Source organism: Malania oleifera, chromosome 7 (genome assembly GCF_029873635.1).
Source record: "Malania oleifera isolate guangnan ecotype guangnan chromosome 7, ASM2987363v1, whole genome shotgun sequence".
Classification (NCBI taxonomy): Eukaryota; Viridiplantae; Streptophyta; class Magnoliopsida; order Santalales; family Ximeniaceae; genus Malania; species Malania oleifera.
Window position 1 is genome coordinate 99,917,964 of NC_080423.1, and position 17,853 is coordinate 99,935,816.

The following is a 17,853-nucleotide window of genomic DNA, read 5'->3' on the forward strand; positions in this document are numbered from 1 at the left end:
AATAAGTACTTTTTTATATGAATATTTTTTTCCAAACAAAAAACATATTTTTCTATTATTAGTTCAAAATTATCATAAATCTCTCACTATGTAATTGGTCTGAGATAAGTGAATCCATCTCAACACCAATTTATTATTGTTAAAAAAGGCAACCCTGATTAACGAGACTTGGGGGCGAAGGACGTCGATCCGTAGGTTTGGTATAGTACCAGGGGATCCGAATGGCTCGTTGGTGGTTGGAGTTCCTATGTAATAAAAAAAAAAAAAGGCAACCCTAGTGCATGCCTCCAATCACTTGCTAATCATAACCCAATATGTGTTATTCCACCTAATCATTGATATGTGTTGGCATCATCCATATCACACTCTTACCGTTCTTATGTTAATACTCAAACTAGTCAAACTTCACTAGACAGTCACAAACAACAACAACAACAATTACTATGGTAGACACCCCAATTTTAACCAGGTCGCCCTAAGAAAGCCCAGTATGATAAAACTTATCTTAAATTCGATTAAACCCTAGTGTTTAGAGTCCTGGTTATGTTCAAATAAGTCTTCTTCAAAATTTGAGTCTCTCTTTTAGGTTAGATGAAATAGGTCATGTGCTTCCAAAAATCGAGTCCTTTTGGCTTTAATTTTAAAAGTTGAAAAAATTCCTAAATCTTGAAATTGAGTCTCTTAAATCTTAAATTCGAGTCTTAGTGCGTAAACAGAGTCCTTTTGAAAACTGAGTCTTTAAAATTCAAGTTTTAAATCATAAATAGGGTCTCCTTCATTCCTTTAAGTGTTTTAATTTTTAATTTGAGTCTTGATACCGTTTAGTTGAGTCCCGTATTTTCAAAAATTAAGTCCTTTCTACACTTGATTTTAGAATATGATTATGTTTTTAATTTCAAATTTGAGTCTTGTTGAGTCCTTTTTAATTGTAATTTTCAAAATTCAAAACCTTTGGTCGAATTTCAAAAATGAGGATAGGGGTTTCTTAATCTTTAATTTTAGTCTTAAAATCTTGAGTTAAGTCCTTCAAAATTTTAAGTCAAAAGTTTTAAATTGAGTTTTTCAAGAGTTTTCAAATAGTCTTTTAGTTGCCAAATTGAGTCTGTTAATTTTAAAAATCAGGTATGTTTGTTAGATCTTAAGGTCATATTTTATTACCATATGCTTTTTGGGCAAAATAAGTCAACTAAAATTTTGATTCTTGGTCAAAATCAAAGGATGTAGAAACGCTAGAAGGTACGTGTGCACGTGTGAAGCACAAGCGCACAAGCAAGCATACAAGGGAGAAATTACTTACAGAAAAAGAAAAGTTGTGTAACACCCCGACCCTTTATACGAACCCAAAGTGATACTACACATACGTTATATCTGTATCTGATAAACATACATGAACAACCAGCCCTAAATAGGGACAAATGAGTGTATCTCATACATATATGTATTCATGCACAGCGGAAAACATAAACATTCTTGCGGGATTCTATTAGACATATACCAGAGTTCTATCTATATTCTTTAGTACATAAGATTCATGCTTAAAACATAAACTGTATTACATCCCCATACATTCAACCAGGCTAACGACCCAGTATTGATACAAAAACTTACGTCTACTAACAAGACTCTACGCGTCAAAGTCCCTCTAGAAGACTAGGACTGACGTCCTGTAAGACCTGAAACAAAGGTTGTAAGATTGGGGTGAGACACTTCTCAATAAGGTGGAAGATGTACATCAGCACGTGACTACATGAGTTTATTTCAATTAGAAACAGCTGAACATATCACATTCACAATACTGTACTATAAGAGATATGTAAACATAATTCAGCATCATTACAAGCGAGAGTTCTCGAGGTTAGGGTAGGGTATAGGCCTATATATTGTACGATCCCTCCACATGGTACTCAACCCTGTGACTTTGCCTATTTTAATTTTTAAATAATGTATATGAAAATTTAGGACACTGACCAACTTTGGAACTCCATAAATATGTCTAATTACCCCGTGGCATGGGTTGTGCACTAATAAACTCTGATAGGGCCCTGTTTGTGTAGGCATTGTCAGGCATCACATATATAGTCCGACTGCCCCACCTGGTCCATTATTTCACTAGTGGCTCCACACTCCTGCAAGTCGACTAACTCGATACCCACATTGATTCACATGTGTGGTTGCACTGTACCTCCAATAGCAACGGAACCGCGCCTCAAGCTATTTAAAGGTTCATATAATCTAGAGTGTCTTTCAACTCATTTAGAGTGTCTTTCAATTCCTTTAGTAACAAGTTGTGGTCCCAATTTATCATACATATAATTTATAATGAAAACATAATAACCTGTGCAATTCGAGTAATTTCACAATCATAATCATGCATTCTTTCTTTCTTTTAGACTGTGGTGTTAACTGGCACAAGCACTCTCGGTTCAACCCTTTTTACATATAAAGCTTGGTGATTAACCAGTACCTATTTTCAACATTTTCAAATAACACAATGGAACTTCATTTCTCATAGTTTATTTACAAGTATAACAGTTCAATATATTCCACTTCACATCATATGCCACGCTTGTTTCGTCAAAATTCGCTATATATAGTGTATAACTCAAAAAATACCATTTGGACTGCAAACATGGGTATCAAGCAGCTCTTACTTTAGGTTTAAAACAAATAAAGTAGTTTTGGAAAGTTTGGATGTAATAACCCAAGAAAAAAAAATGAATAATAGTTAGTATTAAAAAAGAAAGTGTTTCTCTGTTAGGATCCTTGATTCTATGTTTGATGCCTAAGAAAGACCTTGTCTAAGCGAGTGCTCAAAGACCATTGCGGCTCAATCGCTCCCTAGAGGTCAGCCTGGTCAAAATGGAATTTCATAGGATAAAACAGGGTAGACACTGTTTATATAAGTAAATAAGTACATAAAATAATGTTCTGACTGATATAATTTGTAAAGATATATGATAAAATAATAATAATATAGGTATTTTCTGCAGGGCCCACATGAGTCCCGAAGCCGTGTGGAGGTTTACACGAGTCTCGAAGTTGTGTAAGGCTCATAAAATCGTATGAGGATTATTGGAGTTACGTAGGATTCGTCTGGGTCTCAAAGTGGTGTGGGGCCCACAAGACCATGTCCGGCCCACATGAGTTTTCAAAATTCAAATTTAATTCTTATTCAAAAATAAATAATAAAATAAATAAATACTAAAAATGGTTCAAAATTAATAATAATGATAATAATGATTAAGAAAAATAATAAAATAATAAAATAATTAATTAACTAATTGATTAATTAATTAGGTAAGTGATTAATTAAAAATTTATTTAATAGGAATGGTGGCAAGCACTCCCACATGGCCTCCATCCCCATCCCATACTCAACCCATACCTTGCCCATCCCTTGCCCATTCTTTGATTTTTAAAAATTATAATTTCACCATCTCCCCACATTTTTATAAATTTCATTTCTTCCCCAAAATTTTCCCATAAATAGGGAGCTCTCAACTTTCATTTTTCACAACAATTTTCCAAGGAAGAGAAGAATTAGTGAGTGAAAGAAATTGTAGTGGAGAGAGAATTTTTGAGTAAGTTCTCAATCACCCACTCTTTCCGATCTCATTTATTAGAGATAGTTACAGTGTTCGTAAGGAAAAAGGTAAGTAAATTTTGATTATGTTAGTTTTTTTTTTTATTTAAAATTCATAACCGAGTTTATTTTATAAGTAAATTTCAATTATGTTAATTAGTTTCACAAAATTTTCATGAGTTTATTTTTACGCATATTTAATTATATCAGTTCTATCTTTAATATACTTGCATCTATTTTTGGGTTAAGAAATGTTATAATCCTCTCGAGTAAATTTTCAGCATTTCTTTCTATTCAAAAATAAAATTATATATATTTTTAACACAAAAATTGTGTGACATGAGTTTATTTCTACGTTACATTTTTTATGAAAATATGAATAAAGATGAGATTTTCACGATATTATATTAAATTGCATAAATTATAATAAGATGATTTTAAAACCCCTTATGGCAACAAAAGTTCAAAGTTACAGATGTTCGGTACCGCAACTTAAAGTTTATACGGATCAGAGTACACCCACACTGTTTACAGAGTGGTTATTTATGTTAGTGGATTTCTCCTGAGTGCACACCTGGTTCCGGATCAGGACTTAATAAGGAAAATCTCACTTAAAGTTTACGTATGTTGATTTAGTTTGGTCGGCCAACCAGCTAAGTTCAGTCTTCGGACCGCACAACTCAGTCATGGGAGTAAACATGACTTACGGCAAATAGGCCTAAGGATGGTTTTTACAATATATGTTTATACATATTTAATTACGTGTACAAAGTTACTGATGATTTGAAGGAAAAGTATAAGTTTACATGAAAATGATCATTTTTGTGCTCAAATGACGATCTAAAGAAAACGTATAAGGAAATGTATATGTATATTTATCATTAAATATTTATACAGTTTTAAATTTAAAAGTTTAATTTAACAGTTATAGTATATGATTATAAAATTTACTGTTATAGTTGATGGTAAAAGTTTTATGTATAAATTTTTTAAAATTATATTTATTCTAGAGACAGTTTTGAAGTTATAATGTTAAATATTGTTTTACGAAATTTTTAAAAAAGCTTATTTTTGCAACACACTAATAATAATCTTATTTACTTACTGAGCGTTGTCTCACTCCAATCATATTTTTATTTCAAATAACTCTGAAGAGCATATTGAAAATCAGGCTTAGCAACTATGCGGGTGGGGATAGAAAAATAAAGATTGTTTAGAAATATTAGTATGATGCCAGATATTTATGCTTATGTAATTTTTCTTCTTTTGAAATAAATAATTGTAATATGGATAATTAGTGCTCTGGTTTAATAATAATTGAGTTTATTTGCTTCCGTTGTAAATCAATGGTAAAAAGTTAATATCCCAGGTCCCTTGGGGTTGGGGTGTTACATTGGAGTTCATATGTCAAAGCCTCATTTTTGCAAAAAAATCGTAAAATCGTACGAAACAACATTTATACCCGGAAAAACTTTACAAATAAGCAGTCAAAACATACATAAAGACATAATCTAATTTTCTGGCAGTTTAGTTTTCTAAAAATACTGATGTAAACAAATCCCCTTACCTTAATTCTAAAAATCGAAACACAAACGAATCGATCCAAAACAACGACACGGGATTCCCGAAACCTAAAAACCGAAGAACAATACTTCACTATAATCTCAACTACTACATATCTACCAAATCAAAAACGAAATCAGATCCTTACCTCGATTTTAGGAAAAAATCGAGAAATCCTCAGATCGAAAATCCAATCTGCTATAACTGTAGAGATTCTCCTCCTAATCCACGTAGTGATGTCAGATTGTTGATTCCTGCAACAGACGGCACGAAATCCTAGATAGAGAGAGAGGGGGGGCTGGTTCGTGTTCTAGAAAGAGAGAGAGAGAATGGAAATAACTTAGCATGAAAGCAATGAATATTCTATTTATAACTAGGTTGACCCAGCCAGCCTCGTCAACGAGTTGAAGTTCTCGTCAACGAGCAGAAGAAGGTCGCTTGTGGTCGAGAAAGTGACCTCATTGACGAGCCTGAGATTTCAGAATCTCTGAAAATCCCTCGATATCTTCTCATCGACGAGCCCCTGCGTCCTATCACCGAGCCACATAAGAGACTTTGTCAACGAGAAATGGAGCCTCGTCAACGAGCTCCGCTGTTTTATCATTTTAAATTTCCCTTATATTTTCTTTATTTATTTTTCAGATTTGGGTCCCTGCAAGTTGTACAAAACCAGTTACAGTACAATGGGGTGAGGGTACATCAGTATACATGTAAGGTACAAAGAAATGGAAAGTTGTACAAATTATAATTGCAGGGGTAAGTTGCACGGGGGTACATACAAAGTATACAAAAATAAAGTACCAAGCATAGGGAAATGAAAATGAAATACTGGTACAAACAGGAGTTGCAGGGTGAAACAACTTGAGGGTACATCACAATATAGCAAAAAGAAAAATACAAAAATAAAAAATAAAATTACAGGGGGAAAGATGCCATGCCCTCCTTTCCCTAGCCACCACCTGGATCACCAGGTTCACCTACACACAGGAAGCACAAAATCAGTTATCTGGAATTCAAAATAATAAGAAATGAAATGCAAAAATCATATGTACTAGTTGTTAAAGGGAATTATTCCCTGCTGGGTGGAGGGGAATTCTGTTAGAGGATATCAGAATTGGAGCCAAGAGGTCCCCCAGTTGCTTATAAATAGGGTAACCCCGCACTGTAGCACACACAGAGGAAAGCATAAAAATACTCTGCAAGAATTAAGAGGGAAAGAAAGTAGAAAGAGAGATAGGGAGGTTCTGTAGAGTTTAAGAAATAAAATAAAAAAGAATGGGGGCAAGTTCTGCCAGATTGGGAGTAAAAATGACTGAGGTCTAGAGAAACGCACTCAGAATAGACACACTCATAACAAATCATCAAACAGATACAAAAGAAGGAAAGAAGACTGGAGGAGGAAAAGAGAAGGGTAACTATCCTAAACCTTATGTTTCTAAATTGATTCAATTCATGTCATTGAGAGCATATGCAGGTGCCTCCTCTCGGGTTGAGGTTCATGTCTTAACCTAAATTGTTGAACTCAGACGAGGAGCCCCACAGACCCGAATCCAATATCCCATGAGTTCGAGTTGGGCCGGTGATACCCAATAGACCCAATTCTTGACCCGAACTTGACTTCAAGTTCAAATTTGCTTAACCCTAGGTCTGTTAATCATTTTCAATTGGACCCCAACCCAAATTCTCTTTTGTGACGCCCTGATTTTTTTTCATACCATATTTTTTTCACAATAAACAATAATAAACGAGTATCTACCACATCACAAACTCTGATACCATATTAACATAACCCGGCCCAAAGTGGTGTACCGAGTATTCAGTCTATTTCATACAACCATACCTAAAAGTGGAAGTTAATATTAACATACCATTCCGAATACAAATACCAAAGTACTATATATCTATCATACACATATACATCTTTACAACTCCACAAAACATCCCAGTAGATTTCACATAACTCATTTTCCAACTCAAACACTTACCTTGTCTATCAGGGTACCGGGTCCCTTTTTATCTCGAAGCTCTATCTACTGGTATGTCACGATTCCTTGAAAAATTTAGATATTTGGGTGAGACACCTCTTAGTAAGTCGGAATAAATTATTTACAGTGTATAACACATGAGTTCAATTACATCATATTACATTCCATTTTAATAAATATACTAGCTGGAAAAATATATATAGATATGTACTCATAATCATATATGTATGTAAAGCATAGTTTCATAAGCTTTCATATCATTTTCATAATCATATACGTATACTTTCATTTCTCATTTCTTATTTGTATACTTTCACATATCATGTCATATACATACTCTTTCTTTCTCATATCATGTACGTACTTATTCATTCTCATACTACTTACATACTTTCTCATTCCTTATAATCATATTCATATTTATATTATTTCATTTCCCATATTCATTTTCACATTTTCTAGCCTGTGGATGTCCACCAGCAATAGCACATCATGTCTGTAACCCATGGTTGTGCATCTCATATCGATTCACATTCTTTCATTTCTTATATTCATATTCACATTTTCCAACCCATGGGTGTGACGATCCAATATTAAATACCATTATTATATATATATATATATAATAATGGTATTTAAATAATAAAGAGGGAGGGAAATTCAAACAGCAGCAGAAGGAGGCAGCCGACTTCGTCGACGACATTGCACTTTGGGAGTAATAACTGAGGAAATTTATTAGGTCCTCGTAAACGAATACAGGGGATTCGTCGACGAGGATACAAGAGGGCCTCGTTGATGAAGACAAGTTTCGTCGACGAGAAGATATCGAGAGAGGATTTTTGAGGAAGCCTGAAATTTTTCGATGAAGGTGCAGGTTTGTCGACGAACTTTCTACAGGACTCGTCGACGAATCCGACCCTATAAATAGAAAAAATCTAGATTTAAACGAAAAAAATTAAGAAAAAAAATCACTCCCTCTCTCTCCTTTCGGTTTCTCTCTCCTCACTCTTCCATTTTGGCTTCGTCACTCGCCAGATTGACGATCTGAGGCCACCACGATGCTCCTGTGGAAGTTCTCTCCAAATCTACTAGAGCAGCTCGTTGGTGGAAGCGAGTTGAAATTCATCCTTGAGTTGAGGTAAGACTTTTTATGCCAAATTTGGTCTTACTGTAGTTATAGGAAATGGTATTCACGTGAAAATACCGAAGTTTAGTTTTGCGAGTTATTGTTTTCAGGGAATTGAACGGGGAACCCTATGAGTGCAGGACCGAAAATTTTAGGGGGTTTCTTTCAGTGTCAGGTAAGAGAATAAACTAAAACAATTATTTTTCATGCAAATTATTATTATTTATCAGTAAATTTATTTTCAGGAAAGCATGTATTATATCTGTATATTATAAAGAAAAATGCACATTTGAAAAAATACTGCTATTATGTTGAAATGTATATATATATATGTATGAGATGCCAGAAATTATGATTTTAGAATATAAAGTATGATTTTATACAACAAATGTGTGGCATGAATATTACTTTACGTGATAAGTATTATGATATGACTATGTTATGAATGAAGCATGTTTTCAGGAATATGAAATAATACAGTACAAAATGATGTTGAAAATACATGATAATTGATTTATTATTCAGAATGATATATATGAGATATTCAGCGCAAGGCTGTGATTGATAGCCGGCGCGAGGCTGTGTTTTACGTATGATTTCAGCGCGAGGTCGTATTTATGAAACGTTCGGCGCGATGCCGTATTTATGAAATTATAGAAATGATATCGATCTATTTATGTTAAATATTATATTATCATGTATTATATGTTATCAGAACCTGGATGTTAGTTTAGTTCAGTTTCAGGAGCATGGTATCGTACCTTATAGATCAGATATCTATGATCAGATTGGTACTAACCACCCAACGAGGGGGTGGGAGATGGACAGTCGATGTGGCTTTCAGTGTAGAGTGTAGACGTCCACCTGGCAGTTCGGACCAAGGTGTGGCGGGCCCATCGTACTTACATACATTTTTGAATCGACAGTGGTCAGCCAGCCATTGTCAGGTCCTGCCTTTGGCTGCATAACCCGTCATGGGGGTTAATATATGACATCAGCAATCTATTCATCCTGAGTATGTTTTTCAGTATTATTAGCTATAACATATAGTTATGATTAGTATTGTCGCGACATCCCAGGAGTGTGTGTGCCCCGAGCGATGAAATGAAAATCAATTTTAATTTTCAAGGAAAGATATAGAATGTTGTAGTCGCCACTAACCTTTTAGTGTGGTTAGAACACATGATTACTACCCCGTTAGGGGTAGAATGGGTCTACGTTACCAGAGTTGGGGTTGGGAGTTCGGTTACGCGAGGGGAAGGTACTAGCACCTTCTACGCGCCCATTCTTACGAACGATACCTAATTAATTTGAAATTATCCCTAAGTCAATCTAGTAAGTCTTTTAAAATTACTTCTCTAGTAAATTTACTAATACACGTGCAAAGTGGATAAACAAATAAATAAATAAGTAAATGAATAATACAAAAATATATATAAAATATAAATATTTACATATTCCCTCATAACCAAAGGTACGTAAAGTTCGAAGGCTTATACCCCAGCATTAAAATCATAGGGATAATAATTAAGAAAATACACTCCCAAATTTTGAAATTGTAAATAAAATTTTTATAGGAAAATACTAGTATGGGAGGTTTTAATATATATTAATAAGATAATAAACTAAGAAATTAAATTATCATAATACATGTAATAATAATAGGGATACATATATGCTAAAAGATTACAAATATCAAAGTAAGTAATGAAATACCATGATACTATATATATTAAGACACTAAAGACACTATAAAATAATATTAATAATAATAATTAATACTAAATATATCGAGATACTAAAAGTAATTAATACTAAATATATTAAGATACCAAAAATAATTAACACAAATGTATTAAGATACTTAAAAATAATTAATACTAAATATATTACGATGCTGAAAATAAATAATATTAAACACATTAAGATACCAAAAATAATTAATATTAAATGTATTAAGATATTAAAAATAATTAATACTAAATATATTAAGATACCAAAAATAATTCGTACTAAATATTTTAAGATAAAACAAAAAATATCACAATACATAACTATAATACCATAATGACTACATGTAATAAAGGAAACCCTAAAAATACCTAAAACAATGTAAACTGATCAAAACCCTAAAATATATATACATGGAAACACATAAAACCCTAAAATTTATATGTAAATATACAATACTACATATGGAAACAAATCAATCCTAAAATTAATATACCAAATACAATAACAAGTATGGGAGCAACTAATGCAATTAAGGAAACAAATCAACCCTAAAACCAATATGCAAAACCACTGGTGAAATTGGGAAACAATCCAATCCTACAATTAATGTGCAAGCTATACAATATGAAGACAAATCAATTCTAAAATTAGTAGGTACTTACACGATTATAAAGATGACACCAAGATAATGAAATTATGGAAACACTTAAGATCAATATACATGTAATCTCTAAAGTTAGTATACAAGCCATATAGAAATAAATTAAATCTTAGACGCAGAAACCAATCGAAACTCTAAACATGTTTAAATAATAGTAAAACATAATTACAACCCTAAATAGTAATATACTATTTGTTAAATAAATGTATGACAATAAGAAAATTAAAACTTTAACAATAATATTCAATCAACCACAATGTTACCTATGTAACATATGTACAATTCAAACTTTAAAATTGAAACCAGCCCCCACAAATAAAAAGGAAACCTACAAAAATGAGAGAAAACCAATTAGTATTTATAGTAATTATCACAAAAAATTTAAACAAACATCACTGCGATTAAATGAGATCGTGAACATAATATTTAAAAATTTAACATATATATAATAAAAAGCCTAAATGTGAATATTAACTACATACTATGATAAATAACATATTAATAGAAACACCTATGCAATGAAGTCTTAAGCTTTAAATATTAAAACAAGTCAAAATAAGAAAAGAAACAGAAAAATAAATAAATAAATTCATTAATTAATAAATAAAAATATGAACATCAAATATACACATAAAACCTGAATAAACATTATTACACAAGATAAAAAACAAAAAAATCCTGCGAAAAATAAATTAAAGTTAGTATATATATATAACATCAATTAAATGTATGATAAAAAATAAAATAAAAAAGAAATTAAACTTTACATATATACATGCGCGTGTGTGCGTAGTGTGTGTGTGTGATGGCAGGAGGCAGGGAGTTCACCGCCAGGGATTGCTGCTGGACTGATAGCCAGAAAAGAAAAGGTGGCTGGAGTTGATGAGGGTCTCGACTGGTGCTCACGGCGGCGGGAGGTGAAGCAAATGGTTCTCGGCGATGGTGGAGCAGGGGCGTTGCAGAGGCTAGCTGAGGGGGACTTTAGAAGCTGTTGGTTTGGGGCCGCTGTGGTGGAGATGGCCTTCGGGTGGTGAAGATGGTGCTCGGGTCAGCTGGTCTGCTGCCGGTGTGACGGAGACGGATCAGATGGCCGTGAAGAGGAGGGGGTTCTGCAGGAGGGTGGTCGGAAATCTGGAGATGCTGCAGGGCGGCCGTGAGGTGACGACGAACGGCGGCGGCGAGTATGAGAGAGGTGCCTGCCGGAGCTGAGCTGTTTGGTGGTTGCTGGGGTTGGATCTATGAAGGTTGATGGGCTGTGGATGTCTGGTTCGTGAGAGGGAGCGTGAGAGGCTGAAAGAGATAATGGAGGGCGTGAGAGAATGGAGAGAGTGAGAGGGAATCAGGGAGGCGCTGGGTTTGCTACGGTTGGGCAGGAGCTGCGGGCAGGCCTCCAGAAGCTTTTTTTTATTTGGCTGTGCACTGCTCCCCCGGCTGTGGCTCTCTTGGCCTGCGCTGTGTGCCCCCCACTTTTGCCGTGAAGGCTCCCCTGCTTTTATAAATAAAACTCCCAAAACCCTAAAAATCCTTTCCTTTTTTGTTTTTTTTTCTTTTATAATGATAATAATAATAATAATTATGATAATAATAATAATAATTATAATAATAATAGTAAGACAATAATAGTAATAATAAATACTAATAACAATAACAATGATATCAATAATAATAATATAGTAGTAGTAATAATAATAATAATAATAATAATGATAAAAATACTAAAAAGAAATAAATAATAGTAAAGTAATAATAATAGTATACAAAAATAATAAAAATAATAATAATAATAATAATAATAATAATAAAAATAAATATTAATGACAATAGTAATAATAATAATAATAATAATAATAATAATAAATACTATTAATAATAATGATAATAAAAATAATAAATAATAATAATAATAATTGCGGTAAAAATAATAATGATAATAATAATAATAATAATAATAATAAATAATAGTGATAATAATAAATTACTTATAACAATATAGGAAAATAAATAATAATAATAATAATAATAAAATAATAGTAATAATAATAAATTACTTATATCAATATAGGAAAATTATTAATAATGATAATAATAATAATAATAATATAAATAACAACAATAAAAATAATAATAATAATAATGAAATAATAGTGATAATAAAATAATAATAATAAAAATAAGGAAATAATAATAATAATAATAATACAATGAGAAATGACCCCTTGTTGTACTTGGTTAGGGCAAAAATAGGGTGTCTACAAGTATGATTTATTAGAAATATGAAAGTATATGTTTTGCGGTTATTTAATGATGAATGTTTTTAGGTATAAAGATTGTACTATATATCTATATTATCATTAAGTATTTATGTTGCTACACAATTGTATTTAGTTTATTTTCCCTTACTGAGAAGTGTCTCACCCACGAACATTAAATGATTTTTAGGGAACCCAAAAAGATCGGCGGATCGAGGCTGCCGTTGAGATAGAGCGGTACTACCTCGTTAGGAGGGTAATTTTTGATCTAAGGGCGGGTAATTCATATTGTAGGTCCCTAGACATGAGTATATTTTTGGAAATTTGTTTGGAGACTGTATATAAATATTGTGCTTTGGGATTACAGTTAACTTTGGTATTATGTATTTTGTGGTAATGAGGTTGATGATTTACATTTACTGCTGCTTAGGTTCCGCCGTGTATGACAGGTGTCCCCGCTACCCACGAGTTCGAGTTGACTGTTTTATTTATTATGTTTTATTATATGTTAAGATAAGTAAGTCGTTACAGTTTGGTATCAGAGCCTAGGATACTAGATTCTGTAGACTATAGAGTGCAGTAGTAATAATACCAGAGTATAAGATAAGGGGACTTGAGGTATGGTTTTGTAGTCTAGATGCAGGACTTTCGTGGTGATTTGTGTGATTTTCCTGGGGTGATGATTTTAGGAAAGTCATGATAAACTATAGTCGGGTTGGGTATCTAAGTTGTAGGATTGAACCTCGAATTAAGATCGGGAGAGATGAATTAATTTAGGAATAAATACTATATTGGTTGGGGGATATATGTAGTGAAGGGGTTGTGAGTTAAGTTACTTGTTTTTCATGATGGACCTTGGTGGCAGTAGTTGTGGCGACTTGCTTATTTTTCACATTTTTTTTCTTAAAATATAATAATAAAATCAATATCACATATTCCAGTTTAGTATATCATAATCCACCTGGACCCGTGGGTACCAGGGATACATCAGAATACAAAACGGAAGCCTAAGCAGTAGGAAACATACAATCATATACATCTCATTATACCATACAACACAATATGCTAGAGTTACTACAATTACTGTATATATATATACACAACACTCAACCCAAAAAGATGTCTTAGGGCCCTTTTCACAAAATACATCCGACCCTATCAAAGTACTTACCCTTCTGGAAGGGCAGCTCTACCGTACTAGTCTAGCGGGGCTTTACCCACTCTCCTATCAGGGGCTCTTGAAAAGTTTATAAAATTTTGGAGTGAGAAATCTCTCAATAAGGGAAATAAACTAATATCAGTGTGTGGCAACATGATTATTTCGTGTTATACATACACCAAACAGAACATATTCAGTAACTGTTTGTCAAATCTGGGAAAACATATATATCATCAAAACATATCAAAACATACTGCATTTTCATAAACATATTTTATCTCATATAATTATAATAACACAAAAACATTCCTAGTAGGTTAGCTGGCTGTTGTCATGTATTATCCCCACATGACTAGGTTGTGTGGCCTAAAGGCGAAACCTGACAATGGTTGGCCGACCACTGTCCAGTCAAAAGTACAGTCTGTAAGTTTGATGGGTCTACCAGACCTGGTCTGTACACTAGGGGCACTCACACACTTCTTAAAAACCACATTGACCATCCAATCTCACACCACTTTGTACAGCGGTGTTAACACAGATATCATGATCACGTAGACCACGGACACATAACAACGGTACCGTGCAAGTGCTAGCCTAGACCAAGCCAACCAGGTTCTGATATCATATAACATATACTAAAACTATTATACATGGATATCTCATATCATTAATTATCAAATCAATCATTTCATTTTGCATATATACGTATATCATGAAAATCATCGGCTCGTACACCGATATTACACATTTTACCATAGTTCGGCCCATACGCCGGCAAATCATAGCACAGCCCGTACGTTGGGATATCACATCCATAGCTCGGCCTGTACACCTGCAAATTATATCATAGCACAGCCCGTACGCTGGCAAATCACATCCATAGCACGGCCCGTATGCCGGCAAAATATATCCATAGCTTAACCTGTACGTTGGCAAATCATACATATAGCACGACCCGTACGCCGACAAAACATATAAAAATCTTGGCCTGTACACTCGTTTTCCCATTATAAAAATCCGTATCATAATCACATTTCTAGTAAACAATATTTCAAAACAATTTCTACTCATGCCACGCTAACAAGTTTTTCACACATTCAACATACCATCATTTTAACAGTTATTTTCCCAAATATAAATCATATATAAATATATTTATTTTCCTGAAACCAAAAAGCTATAAAAGTATACATATTTTTCATAAAATACTAGCTTACTTTATCCCCTTACCTGATTCCTGAAAAGCCCCTAACAAAATCTACCCTACACCCGCAAGGTTCCCAACTCAACACCCTGAAAATAATATTTCCCAGAACAAAAGTTCAATTTTTCTACGCGTATGACACTTTCTACAACTACCAAAAATCCAAATATTGAGTAGAAAGTCTTACCCTGGATTTGGGATGGTTTCCACCTCAGCCTCACCAACGATCAACTCCGGTAGACTTGCATAGAACTTTCCCAAAAGTGTCGTGGTGGCTTCAGATCTTTGAACCGGCGGAAATCCGACCCGAAATTGAAGAAAGAAGGAGGAGAAACCGTATGGGGAGAGAGAGAAAGATTCGGAGCCGCAAAATGAACAAAAAATCACGTTTAACCCTATTTATAATGCGAGATTCGTCGACGAGCCACGTCACCTCATCCACGAGTCCTGTAGAAAATTCGTCGACGAACTTCAACCTTGTCGAGGAATTTCAGGCTTCTGAAAAAACCTCTCTCAGTATTTTCTCGTCAACGAGTCCCTTGTATTCGTCTACGAGGAGCTGAAAAATTCTCAGGATTATCCTTTTCAAAATGCAATGTGCATTCGTCGATGAAGTTCACTGCCTCCTTCTATTTTCGGTTTTCATTTCCCTTTCTTTTATTATTTAAATACCATTATTCTTCGAGTCGTTACAGTAGTACCTACGCTAGTGGGAATGAGGGTATTGGACCCTTAGGCGCTACAGGCGGTGATTTGGATGCAGTTTTACGCAGCGTGGCATAACAAGTTATGGCAGAAATTGCCATGAGCTGGAGGGAACAGGGTGGTCCATCGACAGGCCATGATAGCTCAATAGAGAAGTTTATTAAGATGAATCCTCCGACTTTCTCAGGGGGAACAGATCCTGCAGTCGCTGAAAACTGGGTGCAGAAGATAGAAAAAATATTTGTAGTGCTGCAATGTTCTGAGGAGCAGAGGGTGCTATTTGCTACCTACAGACTGACTGGGGAGGCCGAAAGATGGTGGTTAGCCGTGACACTTTTGGAGTGGTAGAGGACGGTACCTGTGGAGATGACATGGAGCGGTTTAAAGAGACATTCTTCGACAAGTATTTTCCAGCCTTGCCCAAGGAAGCAAAGATTGAGGAGTTCCTGAATCTGAAGTAGGGACAGCAGACCGTACAGCAGTATGCGGTGAGGTTCATTGAATTATCTCGCTTTGCCTCGTACATCATACCAGATGAAGCAAAGAAGGCATGGCAGTTTGAGAGAGGTCTAAGGAGAGCAATACATAAGCAGGTGTCGATTCTAAAGCTGTAGGATTTTGCTGAGCTAGTGGATAGAGCCACTATAACGAAGATTTGGGAGCGATTGGAGGCTAAGGAGCAGAGGCATAAGATAAGATCCACACCTTCTGGTTCCCAGCAGGGAGTCGGCCATGATTCATGGAAGAGAGGTGGCTACTACAAAGATCCGAGGCAGGAGACCGGGAATCGCAGTTTTCAGGATGTGCAACCATCTCCAGCTTGCCTGTCTCTCGGGAAGTGACACCTGAGGGAGTGTCATGCCGGGTGAGGTGTCTATTACCGGTGTGGGGAGTGAGGACATATGATGAGGGATTGTCAGGCTCATATTGTGTTACTCCTACTCCTAGACCTGCTCGAAGAGGCTACCATGCGCCACGTGGAGGCTAGCAGCGGAATATAGCCCCAGCTAGGGTTTTTGCTTTGACCCCTGGTGATGTTGAGATAGACGGGGACGTGGTGATAGGTACGGTTAATATACTTTCATTTAAAGTTACTGCACTTTTTGACTCAGGGGCCACACTCTCGTTTGTATTTGTGGGATGTGTTAAATTGTGTGGGGCCGAAAGACAAACACTAGATGTTGAATTATTAGTAGCTACACCAATTGAATTAGCAATGAGATGTAGTAAGGTACTCCGTGGTTGTCCAGTTGACGTTCAAGGGAGGATTCTATCTGCTGATTTGGTAGTGCTAGACATGCATAGGTTTGATATTATTTTCGGCATGGATTGGCTAGCAACTAACTTTGCCAGTATAGACTGTCATGCGAAAGAAGTAATTTTTAGACAGCCAGGAATACCATAATTCAGATTTACAGGGTCATGAGTGCAATCTCTACCTCAGATGGTTTCAGCTGTTCAGGCGAGGAAACTACTCTTAAATGGTTGTCAGGGATTTGTGGTTGGTTGTGTATTGATGCAGTATGGCAAGGTAGTGGCATATACGTCCAGACAGTTGAAAGAATACAGAAAGAACTACCCTACCCATGATTTTGAATTGGCTGCAGTAGTACACGCATTGAAAATTTGGAGGCATTACCTGTACAGTGAGCAGTGTGAGATTTTCTCTGACCACAAGAGCTTAAAGTATTTCTTCACCAAGAAGGAACTGAATATGAGACGGAGAAGATGGTTGAAGGTTATTAAGGATTTCGATTGCACTATCAGTTACCACCCAGGGAAAGCAAATGTGGTAGCTGATGCGTTGAGTAGGAAGTCTACGAGATCAGTGATGGTAGCTATGGAGATCCAGTATCCGATCATGATGGATTTGGAGAGACTTGG